Source organism: Heteronotia binoei, chromosome 6, assembly GCF_032191835.1.
Source record: "Heteronotia binoei isolate CCM8104 ecotype False Entrance Well chromosome 6, APGP_CSIRO_Hbin_v1, whole genome shotgun sequence".
Lineage (NCBI taxonomy): Eukaryota > Metazoa > Chordata > Lepidosauria > Squamata > Gekkonidae > Heteronotia > Heteronotia binoei.
Genome location: NC_083228.1, coordinates 71,263,923 through 71,283,500, shown reverse-complemented (window position 1 = coordinate 71,283,500; position 19,578 = coordinate 71,263,923).

Below are 19,578 nucleotides of genomic sequence, written 5' to 3'. Positions count from 1 at the left end.
AAAAATCTTCCATCTTTTCCAATGAAGTTATGTTATATTTCTTAGTTTGGTACACAAAGAAGATTCCTTCTGGTACCAGCCACCTAAATTGTATAGAATGTTTCATCAGCCATGTTGTTAACTTTCTATATCCAAATCTTCTCTGTCTTACTGCCCAGGGTATATCCTTCAAGACTTTGATATTACTATCTTTCCACTTTAAGCCATTCTCTCTTGCTTCTTTTAAAATCTTCTCACACGTTACCATACGTGTAAACTTGACTTGTACTTCTCTTGACAAATTGAATTTTCTCGCATGATTTGAGGCAATTCTTTTAACCTAATCAATCTCTCTCTTTCCTTCTTCTAACAATTCTTCTTCTTCATCTGTAGTTAATACTTCAATAATCTTGCTTTCTATATTTTCATCTTTTTCCTCTGGAATGTTTTGAAATCACAGTACATACGCCGCCTTGTTTATCTCCAATCTTACAATTCTATCCTCTAATTCTGTCAAGCTAGCTTTATTTTCCCAAGGTATAACAGTTGTCTTCTTCCCTTGTTTTTCTAACTTTTTTACCTTGGCCGATAGATTATGCATTTGCTGCATATTTATTTATTTATTTATTTATTTATTTATTTATTTTATGATTTATATCCCGCCCTTCCCACCAAGTGGCTCAGGGCGGCTTATTTGTCAGCAGTTGCTTTTGAAATTCTTCTACTTGTCCAGTTGTTTTTTTAATTTCTCCCATCAGATCTGACTTCATTTCCTCTAAAGCTTCTTGGGTTTGTTTAAAACCTGCTACCATGATATTTTGTAATTTTTCCAGGGCATCCTGACTTACAGCTGATGACACTGATTCCCCCTTCCCCGGTGGGGTACCTTGACCATATTTCTTAATTTTGGTCTCCATTTCTATCAACTATTTATTCCCCCAACACCTAGTATTAATCCTTAGACCTTGTTCACTAATTCCAGTACCTCTTGTAGTCTCCTGCCTGAATTAAATATTCAATATTCAATATTCATATACAGCACATTATTCATTCACTAAATTCATTCACTAAATTGATATACCCTTATTTCTCTTACATTTATTCCAATACCATTAACCACCTAATTAATTAATCAAATATTACAATTAATTAGCTAAAGTCAAATAATCACCCTATTAAATTAATGAACAAATCACTTTCTATTTCTTAGCACTTCATACATCTACAATAATCATCCTATAAGCAATACAGAACATTATTCCTTAAAGTTCTTATAGTATCACCATAGGTCAGTATCACCAACACTGTACAATTTTAAACCCAGTCCACTTTTCTTCTTTTCTTCTCCTTCTTTCTTCTTTTTTCCCACTCTTTCCTTCTTATGTCCTATTCCATAAAACCTTGCATATAATTTCTCACTACTCAAAGTTCTGTTTTGTCATACTGTCATAAACCAATCTTCAAGGAAGAGGCAGCTGCAATAAGAACTATTACTAAGAACCGCCTCTTCCCCCTTTACAAAGTTCTGCTCCTTCAATCTTCTGTCTTCTATCTTCCAGCAATAACCTTCTAATTAAGCCTACCCTCTCTCTTCTCAAATCCTCTCTTACTTACTTGCTCAGTCCTCTCTCTACTCAAAATCCATTCCTCCGATCGCCATTACTCTCATTCTTCTGCCTTCTTCTACCTCCGCTGCCATTTCCGCCACCTCCGTCACTGCCGTCCACCTCTCCACCTCTTAGCACTTCATACATCTATAATAATCATCCTATAAGCAATATAGAACATTATTCCTTAAAGTTCTTATAGTATCACCATAGGTCAGTATCACCAACACTGTACAATTTTAAACCCAGTCCACTTTTCTTCTTTTCTTCTCCTTCTTTCTTCTTTTTTCCCACTCTTTCCTTCTTATGTCCTATTCCATAAAACCTTGCATATAATTTCTCACTACTCAAAGTTCTGTTTTGTCACACTGTCATAAACCAAATCTTCAAGGAAGAGGCAGCTGCAATAAGAACTATTACTAAGAACCGCCTCTTCCCCCTTTACAAAGTTCTGCTCCTTCAATCTTCTGCCTTCTATCTTATAGCAATAACCTTCTAATTAAGCCTATCCTCTCTCTTCTCAAATCCTCTCTTACTTACTTGCTCAGTCCTCTCTCTACTCAAAATCCATTCCTCTGATCGCCATTACTCTCATTCTTCTGCCTTCTTCTACCTCCGCTGCCATTACCGCCACCTCCGTCACTGCCGTCCACCTCTCCATTCCACTTTCCTCTTCGACTTGCTTCTTCCTTTCTACCTCCTCTCTCTTCTCTTCTTTTAACATACTATCATTCCTTCTACTCCATCCACACTTTTTTAATTCTCACTCTCTCTCTCCATTCCCCGCTCACCAAAACCTTCGTTGAGTGCTTAAATCTCGCCTTCACCTCCTCGCTGCTGCCATTACAGTTCCTTGCCGGAATTCTTCAGTCACTTCCATGGTAACTCTCTTTCTGTTCTCTGTTCCTCCAAATGGAACCAATTTTTAAAAGTTGCTACTGATCCAGGGTCTTCTTTTTGAGATTCACTGCTGCCCTGTTGGCTCCTATCCGGTGGCCCAGTTAAACGCCAAAGCGTTGGTAGGCTCCGGACAGAGAAAAGGTTAGGAACAAAGGGAGAAGCCTCCACCTCCCCCCCTAATCCCAACAAGCTCCCCAGACTGTGAAGCATCCCCAGATGCTTCTTTAAGAGGTGCTTTCAAACCGAAAGCCCTCTCTAGAGCCTACCAAACAAAGCATCTGTCAGAGCTTGGGAAAGACGCTCTGCCTCACCACGCCATCATACCAGAATATCTGGATTTAAAGTTAATGTGCAGAAAACTAAATTTTTGACCAAAAATATGAATAAAGAACAAATTGCTCAATTGGAAATCAAATCTGGGTTTAAACATGAAAAGAAAATAAAGTATTTAGGAATTCACTTGATGAATGATTTGAAGACTTTATATCGAGATAACTATGAAAAAATATTAAAAGAAATTCGAATGGACTTGGATAGATGGAAAGACCTCCAAATTTCACTCCTGGGGAGAGTTGCCACAATTAAGATGAACGTATTGCCTAGAATTTTGTTTCTATTTCAGATGGCTCCAATTATAATACCAAGGGCATTTTTCAACAGCTCAATAAAATGGTTACGATGTTTATATGGCAGAACAAAAAGCCGAGGATAAAATTAAAAGTCCTACAAGACACGTAAGTTAAGAGGAGGGCTTGCATTACCCGAATGGAGACTTTACTATAAGGCGTGTTGTATGGTTTGGGTAAAAGATTGGCTAGTACTGGAGAACAAAAGGTTATTGATACTTGAAGGAGCAGGACTAGCAAAAGGTTGGCACGATTATATTTGGTATCATAGGCCTTCAAAAAGCAATATTTTCTTGAGACATGAAATAAGGAAGTCGATTTATAGAGTGTGGATGGAAGCTAAAAGTATGTTTTATTCTTATATGCCATTCTGGTTATCACCTGTAGAGGCTTCAAATTTATATGATTGGGAAAATCAGTATAATTATGGACTTCTACTAGATAATCAGAATAATTTGAAATTAGGCGATACTGTAAAACTGGATTGGTGGTTAAAGTGTCAAGTAAAATCAAGATATCATATTGATGAAGGAAAAGGTTTTCCCAATAAATTAAATGATTTTGATACAATAATCCAAGGTACTCAGAAACTAATCTCAAAAATTTATAATTGGTTACTTCAAATTAAAATGCAAGATGAAATAGTGAAAGAAAGTTGGATAAAATGGTTAGAAGATTTTGGATTTAATATTGATTTTGCAAAATGGGAAAAAGTTTGGAAACAAAATCTAAAGTTGACAAAATCAGCAGTTTTCAAGGAGAATCTATACAAATGATGTATCGTTGGTATCTTACCCCAGAAACACTAGCTAAAATATATCCAAACTACTCAAATAAATGTTGGAAATGTAAGAAAAAGAAGGGGACTCTATATCACATATGGTGGCAATGTGGACACGCCAAAAAATGTTGGTCCCAGATTAATATCTGGACCCCAAAATTTTTAAAAATAAGGTTCCATCATTCGCCGGAGTTGTATCTATTGAGTGTCTGTAAAGAAAGCATCTCCAAAACATTGAAAAAATTATTACTCCATAAAGTCACGATAGCTAGAATTTTATACGCAAAATATTGGAAGGTTGCCAAAATACCTGATTGAGAAGAATTTCTATTAAAATTATTTGAAGCCACTGAAATGGATACGCCCTTCAAGCTCCTTGTATGGATGGGTGGAAGGGTGGTGGTGAGGTGGTGGTGAGTGTGCAAGAGGACAGTGGTTAGTTAGAGATAAACGTTGTATGTTAGTTATTGATGTCATGTATGTTGTGTATTGATCAATAAATGTTTTAAAAATTTAAAAATAAACAAACAAACAAATAAAACAAACAAACAAATAAATAAATATATCTAAGGATTACAGTTCTGAGCTGGAGCTTGCTTGTGGATGCATGTCTTATTTAAACCTAATAAGCCTTTTATTCTTCTGAAGTAAACTGTGGGTGAGTATCAAGGCCAAATTCTCTTGTTGTTGCAGAAATCTCAGGACAAGGCAAAGCAAAAGTGCTGTGAATAGTGTCAAGTGCAGGAAAGAAGGATTCTCTTAGTCCCATTGTAAAATCCCCAGGCATTCACACATGCCCATATATACTAGTGAAACGTATTGTATCATATATAATATGCATGTCACCAGCACAGAGACTTCTTGGCACCATTAACTAAGATGTTATACTGAAAAACATAGTAAGAAAGAGAATATTTGGAAATAGACCCATGAAAATATAATAAGCAAGGATTTCTTCCCTATTAGATGCTTCTCTGCCACCACAGTCCTCCTGTATTCTGAGAATACATTTCTTCTCTGTCCAATCTATCAGTTTTGATTAGGTTGTCAGGTACAAATGGCATAAATGACAGCAGAAGCCTGAAGCAACATGCCTATCTTCCCCATTTTCTGTAACAGGGAACATCTTCAGTTTTCTCTTTGCAATGATAGTTACAGAAAGAAGCCTCAGCACAGAGACTTTGGCACCATTAAATAGGGGATAAGATGCTGTACTGAACAACATAGCAAGAATGAGATTTCTTGGAAATGCCTTTTGCAGTTACTAGCGCAGCTAGCAAAGTCATCAGATATCTTATTGACAGGTGGACTGTGAAAGACCCAATGTAGACTGCTTAGTGTAAGGATGAGCACTCTAAGGCCCATGAGGCACAGGCTACCCACATGACTGCATGCTGCTTTAATTTCATTTCAGGCCACCTGGCAGTTGAAGAATTTTTTTAAAAAAACAACTCCTAATTAAATTTCTGCTGGTATCCAACATGAGGATTTTGAAGCTCAAAAGTTTGCAGATGTCCTCATTCTTTTCTTGATTTTGGTCATTTGCAGTTGCTGTGCCTCTCCTTGTCTTGGGACCAGATAGAGAACCCAAACTTAAATACCCACTTTCTTCATTCCTAGAATGTACTTTCCCCCATATTAAACAAACTTCTTTGCTGATGATGGAGAGTCAGCTTCTTTCGAAGTTGGTCTGCCCCTGGCAGCTGCTTTACTTGCTTAGCCAACAACATCCTGCTGAGCTAGTTTAAAAGGTTTGTTGACAGAGAATTAAATAAGTGACCATTTGTCAATCTTAAATAGCACTTTAAATCTATTGCCAGACTACTCCATGGTAGGGATAACCCTGGCTGATCTAAAACATGTTAAATCAAAAACGGTTGATCATTCCTAGGGCAATGACAGGCAAATCCATGCCCATAGCCAGAACATTTTAGGTGAGAGGGGGGCAGGAGGATAAAATTTTAGAAGGGAGGGCCGTGGGGCTTGGCTACTTCTTCTGTTCATTGGCCAGCCCGGCCCCAGCAGCAGGAGCTGCCAAACAGAGAAGGGGCTTCTCTTCCCCCTCCCCCCTTGATCATTAAGCTGAAGGGGAAAGATCATTGATCTCAGGGCACCTGCCTGCTTGCCCTCATGCTATCTCGTTTGCTCCGTGCCCTTGCCGTGGTCTTTTTCTATCACTCCCTCACTGATGCAGGGCGAGAGGAGGAGAGCGAGAAGAGGAAAAGGGTGGCCAGCAGTGAGTGCCAGGTCTAGAGTTGGAAGTGAAGCCTTCTCCTTGCAGTGGGACTACCTCCCAACTCAAGCGCGCTTAGGATTGCAGCCGCTGGCTCTTTTGAAGCAGGCATCCATGATGGGGAATTGCGTGTGTATATGTGAGTGTGTGTATTAGTGGAGGGGGGAGTGAAATTATCCTTGGCTTCTGAATTCTCATGCAGAGACCAGCGGGCTGCGGGACCCCAAGTGGCCAAGGAGGCCACAATCCAGTTCCAGAGCCTCGTCTCCACTGCAGCCCGCCTCTGCAGCATGGAGGGGCCATACAAATGAAGAGGGATTAAATTAGGCTTCCCAACCCCCCCGCCCTGGTGGGGGACCCCCGAATTAGCAGCCTTCTCCCCCACTCTCCAAAAATCCAGAAGTGGGGGGGGGGATGCAGGCTCTCTGTATACGACATGCAATGTATGGTTTCCAGGAGGTCAGGCTCTCAACTTGCAGTGGGACTTGCAAAATTAAAGAGCATCGTATTTACAGCTCACTGGCATCTGAGTTTAAAGTCCTGATCACAGCAGGCTAAGCCAAATAGCTTTGGGAAGTCTCAAACCTCTCCCTGCTGTCGCTCTTCTGTCTGCAGCACACACCGCCGTTTTAGAGCTCCTGCAGGAATGTGTCCCTTTAAGGCTGAGCAGGAAGCAGGAAACAGGAAGGGCTTTGGAGAACAGCCCCTCCCTTTCTTTTGGTTTCGTTTTCAAAGCAAGCAGGAATATTCTGTAGGAACAAGACCCAGTAAGTATTTGTGTGTGTGAGAGAGGGAGGGGGCAGGGGATTCCCTGGTTTGGAGGCACTCCCCCACCACTTTAAAAAGTGTGAGGGGGGAGGGAAATGTCTACTGGGCACTCTATTATTCCCTATGGAGAATTATTCCCATAGGGAATAATGGGGAATTGATCTGTAGGTATTGGGGGCTCTGGGGGGGCTATTTTTGAGGTAGAAGCACCAAATTTTAGTATAGCATCTAGTTCCTCTCCCCAAAATACCCCCCAAGTTTCAAAACGATTGGACCAGGGAGTCCAATTCTATGAGCCCCAAAAGAAGGTGCCCCTATCCTTCCTAATTTCCTATGGAAGAAAGGCATTTGAAAAGGTGTGCTGCCCCTTTAAATGTGATGGCCAGAACTCCCTTGGAGTTCAATTATGCTTGTCACACCCTTGTTCCTGGCTCCACCCCCAATGTCTCCTGGCTCCACCCCCATGTGATACTCACATTTCGTATCAATCTACAGTTCCCAATTTGTGTACCAATATTCATAATCTTGCAAAGCTCAAAATGCACATTAAATATTAAAGATTTACAGACCACTGCAGTACTCACATTTGATATCAATCTGCAGATCCCATTTCATGTAGCAATATAAAAACAAGCATAAAGTTACAGCATATCATCAATGGTGAAATATTGTTTTAAAATTGCTTACTATAGCCATCTTCAGTACTTAAAAGTTGTAAATCAATATGCAGTTTCCAATTTTTCATTCGTTAATTGCCATTAATTGACATTCACCAATTCTCGTCAATAGCAAAGAAAGATCCCCAAGAGTTTTAAAGCCCTGACTGCAAACAGCTGGTTCCTGCATTTAAAGATACATACTCCTAAAACTTTTAAATCTTTTAAAATAGAATAAAGTAGAAACACTGTCTGACATGCTGCAAACCAGCACTACAGAATTCTTGTAGGTAACATATGAAATACAGCACTAAATTCAAACCATATGAAATTACATTATAATACAGTATATTAATCCACCTGCATTAAAGATACATACTTCTAAATTTCTTAAAGCAGGATAGAAGCGCTGTGTCTGGCATGTTGTAAATCAACACCAGAGCATTTTTATAAGTAGCATGTGAAATCCAAGGCTAGATTCAGACCATATGGAATGACTGTATTCGAATCAAATATCCACCTGGATTCCTGCCTGAGTAAGACCCTCTGGATGTCATATATGGAGCCCCTAGGTTCATATTTATACAGAAAAAAAAACTTAAAGGAATCAAATGCATATTGTCTTTCTATAAATTGGGAAACCACAGGAGCATCTAAGATCCATTTTTATCCTATTGCGGTGTTCCAAAATTCTAGCCCACACTGGACAGATGGTACTTCCTATATACTGCATGCCATATTTGCATAATATTAGATACACTACATTTTTTACCAGCATAGTAAAAGTATGCTTTAAAGTATATTTTAAAATAATGGTCTTCCCCCTTGTGGTAGTGTATACTTCTTAATTTTCATTGCTTGTGGGCAAATCAAATCAAGCATCTCCTGCAGGGATGGTGTCCCATTAGTTCTTCAGGTGTACCTTTCAAGAGATTCATTATGGAATGGACCAGGTTGTCACTCAAATTTCTTGTCCTCTCCCACCCGAGGAGGTTGTTCACATCCAGGAATGTCATTTATTATATGTTAATATTTCAGCATAATTCTTCAAATCTGATTGGTCAATGGGGTGTAGTTGAATCCCCATGTGAGTCTGGGTTGTTGCTCCCTTTCTCTATGCTGGAAAAGATCCTTTCTGCAAGCAGCCACTGCCCTCCTATGGGCTTCATCAATCACCAATTTGGGATATCCCCGGCTCTAAAATCCCATGCCACGGCTTCACTGTCTTGTAAAAAGTGCATGTTGTCAGTAGAATTTTTCCTAAGATGGAGAAATTGCCCATATGGGAGGTTATGCCATAAATGAGAGGGGTGAACAGAACAGAAATGCAAAAAGGAATTCCTGTTGGTAACCTTCTTAAAGGTGCATACTGCTAATCTGGTTTTATAGGCCCAGATGTCAAGAAAGGGGACAGACAACCTGTCTGTTTTACTAGAAAACTTGATATTAGGATGCAAAATATCCATCCATTTGAGAAAGGATTTTGTGTGCGAATCATCTCTCAGTATAAAAAACAAATGATCAACAAAATGTTTAAATACTTATATCTTTGATGGTAGGAATTAACCTCAGGATTAGTTATCTTTTCTGTTTCAATATCAGACATGAAAAGATTGGCCACACTTGGTACCAAACTGCTTCCCATGGCAACGCCTTGTATTTGTAGGTAGAAATCCTCTTGAAACTGAAAGTAGTTTTCCAATTCTATTTCTGTCAGTTCCAAAAGAAAGTATGTAACTGGGTGCAAATCTTCCCTAAACTCCAAAGCTTTTTTCAACCACTCTCCTCACCTCTTTGTGGGGGATGTTAGTGTATAGGGAAGTGACATCCACAGTGATTAGCAGGGATTCAGCTGGAGCCTCCATGCCTTCTAGTGTTTGGATAAAATGTCAGGTGTCCTTAATATACATCTTGAGAACCACCATCTGCAAGAAGGAATCCACATACTTAGCTAATGGCTCAAGAATTGAGTTAGGCCCTAAGAGACCTATCCTCCATGAATCTGCCTAATCTCCTTTTTAAGGCTGTCTATGTATGTTGCCATCCCTACTTCCTGTAGCAGCAAATTCCACATTGAATAAAGATGTCTTCCTGAACTGGACACTGGGTTGACATTTTAATTGAGCTATCCACTATGATCTCAAAGCCAGTCCACAGCCACAGTGAACTGACACTCCTCACTAAGGAGCCCATGCCCAAGCCCAGAAGGATGCCAGACCCCTTCACACACCAGCGAGGAGTCTGGAGAGCATGGCTGCACTCATTCCTTTTCCAACCAGGCTACACTTGTTCTGGGCAAGAGGAGGAGAGCACATTCCAGGCAAGTGCCTGGAGCAGGAGAAGAGGAGCACAGCGCAACACTCATTCTGGCATGGATGGAGGCAAGGGGAGTGGCCTGCTCTCGCACTTCCCCAGCTGTGAGCCTGGAACCAGCAGCCCACATGGACTGACTAGCAGACACAGGCCCGGCCCGCCATACCCTCTGTTGAGAAAGCTGTCGATTTATTTCCACTCTCTGCTTCCTATCATTTAACCAGTTTTTAATCCATAAGAGGACAAGGCCTCTTATCTCATTACTGATAAGTTTACTTGAGAGTCTTTGGTAAGGTATCTTGTCAAAAGCTTTTTGAAAGTTCAAGTATATAATGACTGCCAGGTCACCATTATCTTCATGCTTGTTCACTTTTTTCAAAGAGCACTAAAAATAGGTGAGGAAGGACTTCCCTTTGCAGAAGCCATGCTGATTTCCCCCTTAGCAGCATTTGTTCCTCTAGTGGGTGTGATCACATGAGAGATTCAGCTCAATCTAGCCATACCTCCCTTCCAAATTTATTGTGCATGATCACACACACATATCTGCCCCCTAGTACTGCCCATACTTACCTTGTCTTAGGACGGGCTGGGACCAGATTAAATAGCTACTGTGAACTTCCCAGTAGCAAATCTCCAAAGTGCATGCTGGGTGTGTTTCCCGGCAGTATGAATGACTGGGGCACGATGCATATGCACATGCCCTGCACATGCAGGAGCAGTCTGAATGCTAGTCTTGTGCATGTGCTGCTTGTACCTCTCTTGGCAGCAGGGAGGGGGCTGTGTGATTGCTGCAGCATTCATCAAAGAACACTGGCTTTTTCAAAGCTGGGATAGTGCTGAACCAAATTCCCAGCATGATCCCACCCAGTGTGTCTGATAATTCTATATTTGACTGCATATTTTTTTCACTAATTTGTCTGGGCCAGATGTTAGGCTGACTAGTCTGTAACTTCCTAATTCCTCTCTTCCTCCCTTTTAAAAAAATGTTGTAACATTTGTTACTCTCCAATCTTCTGATACAGCGACTGATTTTAGTGACAATTGATTAGTTGGTCATCTGTCTCACATTTCAATTCCCTACAAACCCTGAACTGTATGTCACCAGGACATGTAGACGCATTGGCTTCTAATTTCCCCACTAAGTCTAGAACTGCATCTCTCATCATCTCTCATCATCTCAGTTTAGCTCAGTTCTTCAGACTCCTTTTCTAAGAACAGTTACTTTGGCATGGCTATGTGCCCCACAATTTCTACTGCACACAGAAGTAAAATATTCATTGAGCTTCTCTGCCATCCTTTTATTCCTTGATCATCCAAAGGCTTAACTGCTTATCTGACTGGTTTCTTTCTCTAGATATATTTACAGGAATGTTTGGTGTTTGTCTTGATGCCCTTAGCAATCTACTCCCCAAACTCTCTTTTTGCATGCCTAAGTATTAACTTACATTTCTTTTACAAGACACTGTAGTCTCTTCTGTTCACTTCATGTGGGCAGACTTTCCAATTTTAAAAAGATGTAACACAAATTAGCATGTTTGGGGGCAGTTTGCTGCTTATGGTGTTTATTCTATTCCTCTAGGTGTACAGAAACAACTTGACATATTCCCATACCAGGTCCCACAGGAGCTTACCCAGTCCCTGAGTGTCCTTACTAGCATCCAGGCCAGCTGTGGGGTTGTGAGATGTCTTCATGAAGAAGAAGAAGAGAAGTGATCGAATTTATACCCTGCCATTTGCTAGCCAAAAGAGTCTCAGAGTGTCTTACAATCTCCTTTCCTTTTCCCTTTCCACAACAGACACCCTGTGAGGTAGGTGGGGCTGAGAGAGCTCTCCCAGAACTGCTCTTGAGCAGAATAGCCTTGAGAGAACTTGTGGCTGACCCAAGGTCACATCAGTGGGTGTATGCGGAGGAGTGGGGAATCAAACCCAGTTCTCCCAGATAAGAATCGGTGTACTTAACCACTGCATCAAACTGGCTCTCATGGAAGGGGACAATCAGCCTCAGGGTCAGTTCAGATGTGAGTTGATTGGAGATCTCCAGAATGAGCTCTGTATCTGTCTCCAGCTTTTGCAGGTCCACCACCCTTACCCCTGCTATCACCTGTTGGCAGTTGGCAGTTGTGGCAGCTTCCCATTTGGGTTCAACTGTGTTGCTTTTGGCCGCCAATGCTTCAAGAGCCCATACCAGGGCTGGATCTAGGGGGGGGGGCAGCTGCCCTGGGTACCGCGAAAGGGGGACGGCAGCAAGACACCTGAGGCATGACTTTTTTGCTTTCAAGTAACTTCAACCACCCCCCCACGAACAGAGGGAGAGAGAGGTACATAGGGAGGTGCATCGGCACCCCTTCCAGCCTGCAGAGCCTCTGGCAGCCAGGGCAACTCCACCACACAAGGAGTTGAAGCTGGCTGCTACTGTGCCTGCACCACCCTGTGCTCGCACAAGGAGGACACCACATGCACATATATGGTAGCAGCAACTGCACAGTAAGAGAGCATGTGCTGCTTGCCTGCCTGCTGCCGTCGTTGCCTTCTGCCACCAGGATCACTGCTTCATTGGGCCCAGGTAAAGGGGAAGCTGTCAAGGAAAGAAGGCCAGTGCAAAAAAAAAGTAGTCAGGCAGTGGCGAAGGAAGGACTGGATTCCAAAGGCTTGTTGGTTCAAAAAGGAATGGATTCCAAAAAAGCGGGGCTTGCAAGATCTCCCCTTTTCCCACCGCCATAACCAGACACTAGGGATGTGCATTCGGTTCGGCCGAGCCGTATTTACAGCCGAATCAGTGCTGATTCGGCCGCATACGGAATAGCCTGCAGCCGACTTCCATAGGTGCCCATTATACGGCAGCCGAATAGGCTCGCCGTTTAGTTACGAATAGCTATTTGTAAGCACACGACTGTCAATTCAAAAGGCGGCAATTAGCTTATGCAGCTTCAAAGGAGCTGCTTTGGCGCCTTTAGTGGCCTCTTCCCGCCTATCCCTTAACCTCCCTGGGATCAGGGAGGGGGAAGAGGAGCCCCAGCAGCCAATCCAAAGCATGCATTTGCAAAATGCATTGCAAATGCATGCTTTGAAGGGCTTTTTAAGGAGTCTTCCCTTTCTGGCTGACTGTGTGTGAGAGATTGTGCAAAGGGCTGGCAGTGGGTGGCTGGCTCTTCGCTTAAGCTGCTGCCTGGTGCCTGCTGCAGCTCTCTCACTCAGACTTCCCTGGACTAGAGAAGACAAGGTAAGACACTCTTGGGGTTCTTGTTTTTATTTATTGTTGTAAAAGGACTTTTTTTTAAAGACTTAGAGTCCCTTTACTTATCCAGATTTGGGTGGTGGTGGGGTAGCTTATTTGGGGGTTTCTGCTTGGGGAGGGGGCCTGGGGTGGGGTGGGGGGTTGCCAATTTGCCCATATCTTAATTTAGTGAGAGGACTTTTAAAAGTGCAGTGTCCTTTTACTTCTCCTGATTTGGGTGGCTTGGATTTCTTGGGGTTAGGGTGAAGGGTTTTTTTGGGGAGGAGGGGGTGGCAAAGTTCCTGTATTGTTAAAAGTTAATTTTTTACTGTTTTAAAAGTATTCAGTGTTTGATTTGTTGCTGCTGTGCTGTGTTGTGCTGCTGCTGTTACTCTTTTCTTTGGGTTCTTGGGGGGGGGGGTGCTGTTTGGCCTAATTTCCATTGTTTAAAAGGCCACTTTTGTCCCCCTTTTCTTGTTGGTGAAAAGGCCACTTTTTTAACACTTGGCCTTTTGTGATTCTGCTGGTTTTGTTTTGGTTTTTTAAATTGCCTCTGGTTGGTGTGGGGGTTGGTGAGGGTGTATGTGGGCTGGGTCACTTTCTTGTTTTTATAGAGTAGGTTGTGTGTTCTAATCTGTGGCAGGGAAGCTGGCACCTGGGTGAGAGACCCAGAACCAGCAGGCTTTTTGTGGTTGGCCAGCTCTCCCCTTGTTGTTTGGGGCAGGGCTGGAGAGCTGGTATCTGTAGATTGTGTGTTCTGTGGCAGGGAAGCTGGCATCTGGGTGAGAGACCCAGAACCAGCAGGCTTTTTGTGGTTGGTCAGCTCTCCCCTTGTTATTTGGGGCAGGGCTGGAGAGCTGGCATCTGTAGATTGTGTGTTCTGTGGCAGGGAAGCTGGCACCTGGGTGAGAGACCTGGAACCAGCAGGCTTTTTGTGGTTGGCCAGCTCTCCCCGTGTTGTTTGGGGCAGGGCTGGAGAGCTGGCATCTGGCAGAGCAGACCTTGAGCAGATTGTGTTTTATGTGGCAGTGATGTTGGCAACTGGGTTTATATTGGTGCCAGGCCTGCAGGGTTCATAGATTAGATAGAGGGATGTAGTGCATTTGGGGCCTACAGAGATTCTCTGGTGTGAAGTTAGGTTTGGCTTTGGGTGCCCCAGGAATTGGACCCCCTGGTCCAATTTTTTTTTTGGCCTTGTGGGTTTTGTGTGGGACAGTGCCCTGAAGCTGCACAGCAGTTTGGGGGGCTCTCCTCAAAACCTCCTGCTCCCCAGAGCCACTTTTCCTATGACAATTGCAGTGAGGAAGTGGCTCTAATTGGTTTTTTCTCACCATTGGGAGCAGTGTTCCTTTTGGGGTGCCCACAGATGGGTGCTGTCTTTTGGGGCCAGTCCCCTGAAGGTGCCCTGCAGTTTTGGGGCCTCTCCCTCAAACCCCCCTCTGGCCAGAGCCACTTTCCCCACAGCAATTGTAGTGGAGGAAGTGGCTAATTGGGCTTTCCCCATCATTGTTGGCAATGGGCCTTTTGGGGAGCCCAAAGACAGGGACCCCCTGGCCCAATCTTTTTGGGACTTGGGGGGGTTGGAGGGGAGCGTCCCCTGCAGGTCCCCTGCAAATTTGGGGGCTCTCCCTCAAACCCCCTCCCCTCCAGGCAGCTTCAATTATACCCTATTTGCCATTGATTTCAATGGCCCATAGGGTATAATGATGGAATAGGGGCACCCTCTTTGGGTGCCCCTGGAATGGGATCCCTTGGCCCAATCTTTTTGGAACTTGGGGGGGGTTGGAGGGGAGAGTCCCCTTCAGGTCCCCTGCAAATTTGGGGGCTCTCCCTCAAACCCCCCCCCTCCAGGCGGCTTCAAATATACCCTATTTGCCATTGATTTCAATGGCCCATAGGGTATAATAGGGCCGTATATTCGGTAGTAGCCGTGCATCTACCGTATATGCGGCTATTCCGAATACGGTATTCAGTAGTGCATGGGGAATCCGAATTTTTTTTCCCCGTGTACTTCCGAATCCGTGTAATTCCGATTTTTTTTTTTTTTGCACATCCCTACCAGCCACCTCAGGAACTGCTGTGCCTTCTTCCCTCGCTGCTGCCTCTCTTTCCCCTCCCCTTCTTTCTTGCAAAGTAGTTTTCCCACCCGTCCCTTCTTCGCCTCCCACTCATGTCCCTTCTCCTCCAGAGCTGCATTGACCCCCTTCCTTTCTCCCTTCTCCCCCCCCCCCCTCGTAACTTTTTAGAACGGTCCTGTTTGATTCTGGTTTCCACTCCTGCCTATGGACTGCTTTGTTCACTCCGGGGCTTTCCTTTCCTCTCCCGTCCATGCAGGATTTGTGCCTTCCAAAGGCTTTACGGGAGAAAGAGCATGGCCATGGGTCGGGAGGCAGAGTTGAGGGGTCTGGGAGGCAGGAGGATGGTGTGTGTATCTGGCACACTGCTGGGGCTCTTCCTGCTCTCCCTCCACATATCTCTCTCTCTTCCCCCTTCCCTTTTTCTTTCTCCTCCCTTTTTTCCTTGTCTTTCTCTGTTTCCTTTCTTTCCTTTCCTTCATTGCACTTTCTTTCTCTCCCCCTCTTTCCTCCCTTCGTTCTTTCCAAAGGAGGTGGTGGGAGAACAGCCTCTGTTCCCCCCTCCCCACGTTTCCAGTGGGGCTTCCTCGTTAGAGCTTTTTTGTGCAGAGAATATGTACAGCTGTTTACATAAATGGGGGGAGGGAGAGAGATGGAAATAGTGGATTACTTGGAAAGCGAGCGAGGAAGATTCTTCCCCCCCATCACTGTCCAGCAATCACTGCTGCTTGTTGCTCCACCTTGCACTTCCAGTCTGAGATGTGTGTGTTTATTGAGACAAGCCAGCAAGATAGGGTTGTTGTTAATCTTTTCCCCATTAGTACAGGTTTTTGGAAAAATTTTAAATGTTTCTGTACTAAAACTTAGGCTCTTAAAAATGAGCAGTATCTTTGTATCCTTTGGAAGGGAAATAGTGGTTTCTGGTGGTATCATCTTCTAAAGGATTCTTGAAGGCAGGAATGTCAAATTCTTAAGCAAAGCAACTCTGTAGAAAAGATTGAACAAAGTGCTGTGTTCTCTACTGCTATCACTGTTTGCACAATTTTGTTTGTTTATTTTTTATTTATTTACATTATTTATAGCCTGCCTTTCTCATGGGCTCAAGGTGCATTATACAGAATGAGTCAGTATAGCCAACAGGGATTGGTCATTTAGTAAACAATGCAATGTTTTTTAGGGTTGTAGAAATAAAAAAAAAAGAACTGAGGCAAAGCATTACATAATAGGCTCCTTCTTACAACAAACCATGCACATCAGTATAGGCCACAGTCCCTAGTAATTTATTCAGGTAATTCTGTGAATCATTTTGTACTGTTCTGCCCTATTGCCTGCATGGAAAAGCCCTCTTGAATAATTCAATTTTCCATAACTTGAGGAAAGCCAGGGTTGGCATCTGCAGGAAGCCCTACTGACATGAGTAAAGTGCACATGGCAGACTATAGGGGGATAGACAGTCCCACAAGTAAAAGGGTCCAAGGCCATGATGGGCTTTGTGACTAACGGATGGCAGCCAGTGGAGTGACTGCAGTATGGGAGTATGACAGCCCTACTGTCTTGTTCGCTACTATAGGCAGCATATGGCAACCCCAGCCCCTATTTCAGCCTTGGTTCTTTCCTCCTGAATTTTACCTCATGACTACTGAACAAAAGGGGTGGGTATAATATGGGTTTCTCAATACTAGTCTCTTTGGGGCTTTTGTTTTGTTTTCAGATGTATGGAGAACTCAATATGTAGGGGACCACGGCAGCTTTGATGGGTATTCTCAATATACAGGCACCAGAGAACTTAAAGTAAACCACAGAATTTTATTTACACAGTCTCCAACTGGGGGATGGGAAGTATTTACATGGGCTATATTGTATCTCAGATAAATAACAGTTGCTAAATAGTTCAGGCTTTATAATACAGATTTTACTGAGGTCTCTCAGGGTTCACAGTTCATATATTCTTTACTCTCCAACACTAATTTAGGTTAGCCTCTTGGGCTTAATGTGTCTGGTCTCTTGAGCCGACTGGTGTCTCTACTCCCAGCCCTTCTGACTCCTCTAGACCCACATCTCTCCCTCATCAACCTCGTTAGTTCTTAAGAGAAGTGTATTTGTTTCTGTGACCTCTCAGGTCTTTCACTGTGACTCTTCTTTTGTCACACTCAGTCCCTTGGCTGTCTCTACAGAGCTAGCAGAGAGCTTCACTTCACTAGAAGTCTCTCCTCAGCTCCTGTCTCAGCTCCTTCTCCTCAGCTCTCAGCTGATGATTCCCTGTCTCCTCAGCTCTCTGCTGAAAAACCAACTGCTCTCTTCAACTGTCTCCCTCTGACAGTTATTCACTGACGGCTCACCAGCCATTATCTGTCAATCACTCCTCCTGAGAGTTCCGAGCACTCCGGCCCCCATCCTCAGATCATCTGACTCAGGCTCTATGAGTCTTTAGTTTTTCTATTAACCCTTCCATTACCGTCATAGGGAGTAATATATGTGCTCCATCTAGCTCACAATAACAGACAATCCGTGGTATTCTGCATCAGGTGAGTTTCTAAACTGACTCTGAAGGGAGACCAATTTACAGTGCATTGCAATAGCATAGTCTAGATGTTATCATAGTGTGGATCCAGGTAGCCTGATCAGATGTATCAAGGCTAGAGGTCATTTCACAAGCTAGGCTGAGCTGGTAGAAAGTTTTTCTGCAGCTGCATTAATTTATTTCATCTTTAACTAACTTGCTCATTTATATATATATATATATATATATATATATATATATATATATATATATAGGTGAACTTGAACTTTCCAATAAAGTTCCAATAAAGTTCCAAGTTCCAATAAAGGTGAACTTGAACTTTCTTCATCAATAATATTGGGTCTAATATAATCCCAAGGATTCTAACTGAATCAAGTTGAAATATATAAATTATATATAAATATATATAAATTGGCTATATATATAGCCAATTAAGGGTGAACTTGAACTTACTTCATCAGTAATATTGGGTCTGGTATAATCCCAAGGATTCTAACTGAGTCAAGTTGAATCCCATGGAAAGAGGGAAGCATAATGTCCTTCATGACCTCTGCCATCCCAGCCAGCATTACTTCAGTCTTTCCAGGGTATAGTTTTAAGTTGTTCACTCTTAGCCATTTAGTCAAAGCAGCCAGGAAGCTATTTAGAACCTTTACTGCATCAGCTGGAGAAATAAGAGGGCACCATTTTTTACTTTTGTCCCCCCTCAAAAAATATGTAGATCTGACTCTGACCCATGCTGCCCTGTTCTGTTAGGCTTGTTATAAAGCATTTTGTCTTTTATGGCTTCCTTGAGTTGTTAACCATACCAACATTACTTTAGACTTAGCCATACCTTTCCTAACCTTAGAAATGCATTCTATCTGCACTTCAGTTAATGCAGTTTTAAACAGGTTTCAAACTTTCTCTAGAGATCTGACTCTCTTATGTTTCCCTTTAAACTTCCTTCTAAGTATTCCCCTCATTTTTGTTAAGTTCCATCTTTTGATATCAAATGTTACTATTTTGGATTTTAGGGGTAACTTTCTATTGAGATGAATGCTGAACTTTATACCATTGTGGTCACTACATCTTGCACCAGGTCTTGAGTCCTCCTCAGAATGAAGTCCAAAGTCACTACCCCTCTTGTTGACTCTGTGACCAACTTTTCCAGTGCACAGTCATTTACAATGTCCAGTGATCTAATTTCTACTACATGACTTGAGCACATGCTTACAAAACAAATGTGAGAATACGGGGATATATTGTGGTCAAATAAACCACTATACCTTTGCATAGAAGAACAATTGAAACTCATTGTTTCATACTTTGTTGATAATGTGTTCAAGAGCAGATTTTGCCTACCCACCCACCCCTGGGGTAGCATTTCTAATGATCATATGGTGAGGATCTGCAAAGGAAAACACACTGCCAATGTTTTCTTGAAGAAGAAAAAGCAGCCACCTGAGTTGGACCAGGTCGTTAAAATAAGTAGGTTTTCTTGCTTGAAAATAGGAAAAGCTGCAAGAAGAGAGCTGACACTCTGAGCAAAAGATATCTAGTACTTGGAAGAGCCGCTCCCAGGGAAGGATTAGTAGACAGAACAATCCATTTCCTGCCTGGCACTTCTCATTTTATTTTACTGCAACCATTGCAAAGCAGATTGCAAAAGGCTTTTTATTGTCAGATCAGATTTACATGGTAAAGTTTAATGTACTGCTTGTCAGCTTTAAATACTGGAAATATCAATAAAGTGCCAAATTATACTTTACTTCAAACCCAAGCAGTTATAAAAGTGTGTTGCAAATTTATAGTGATTTAATATTTCTTATTCTTGTCCAACTCACAATACCAACCATATATATAATGTAGAAGACTAAAATGTATATATTTTCTTCATCACTTTGTGATTTATTGTGGTTTACA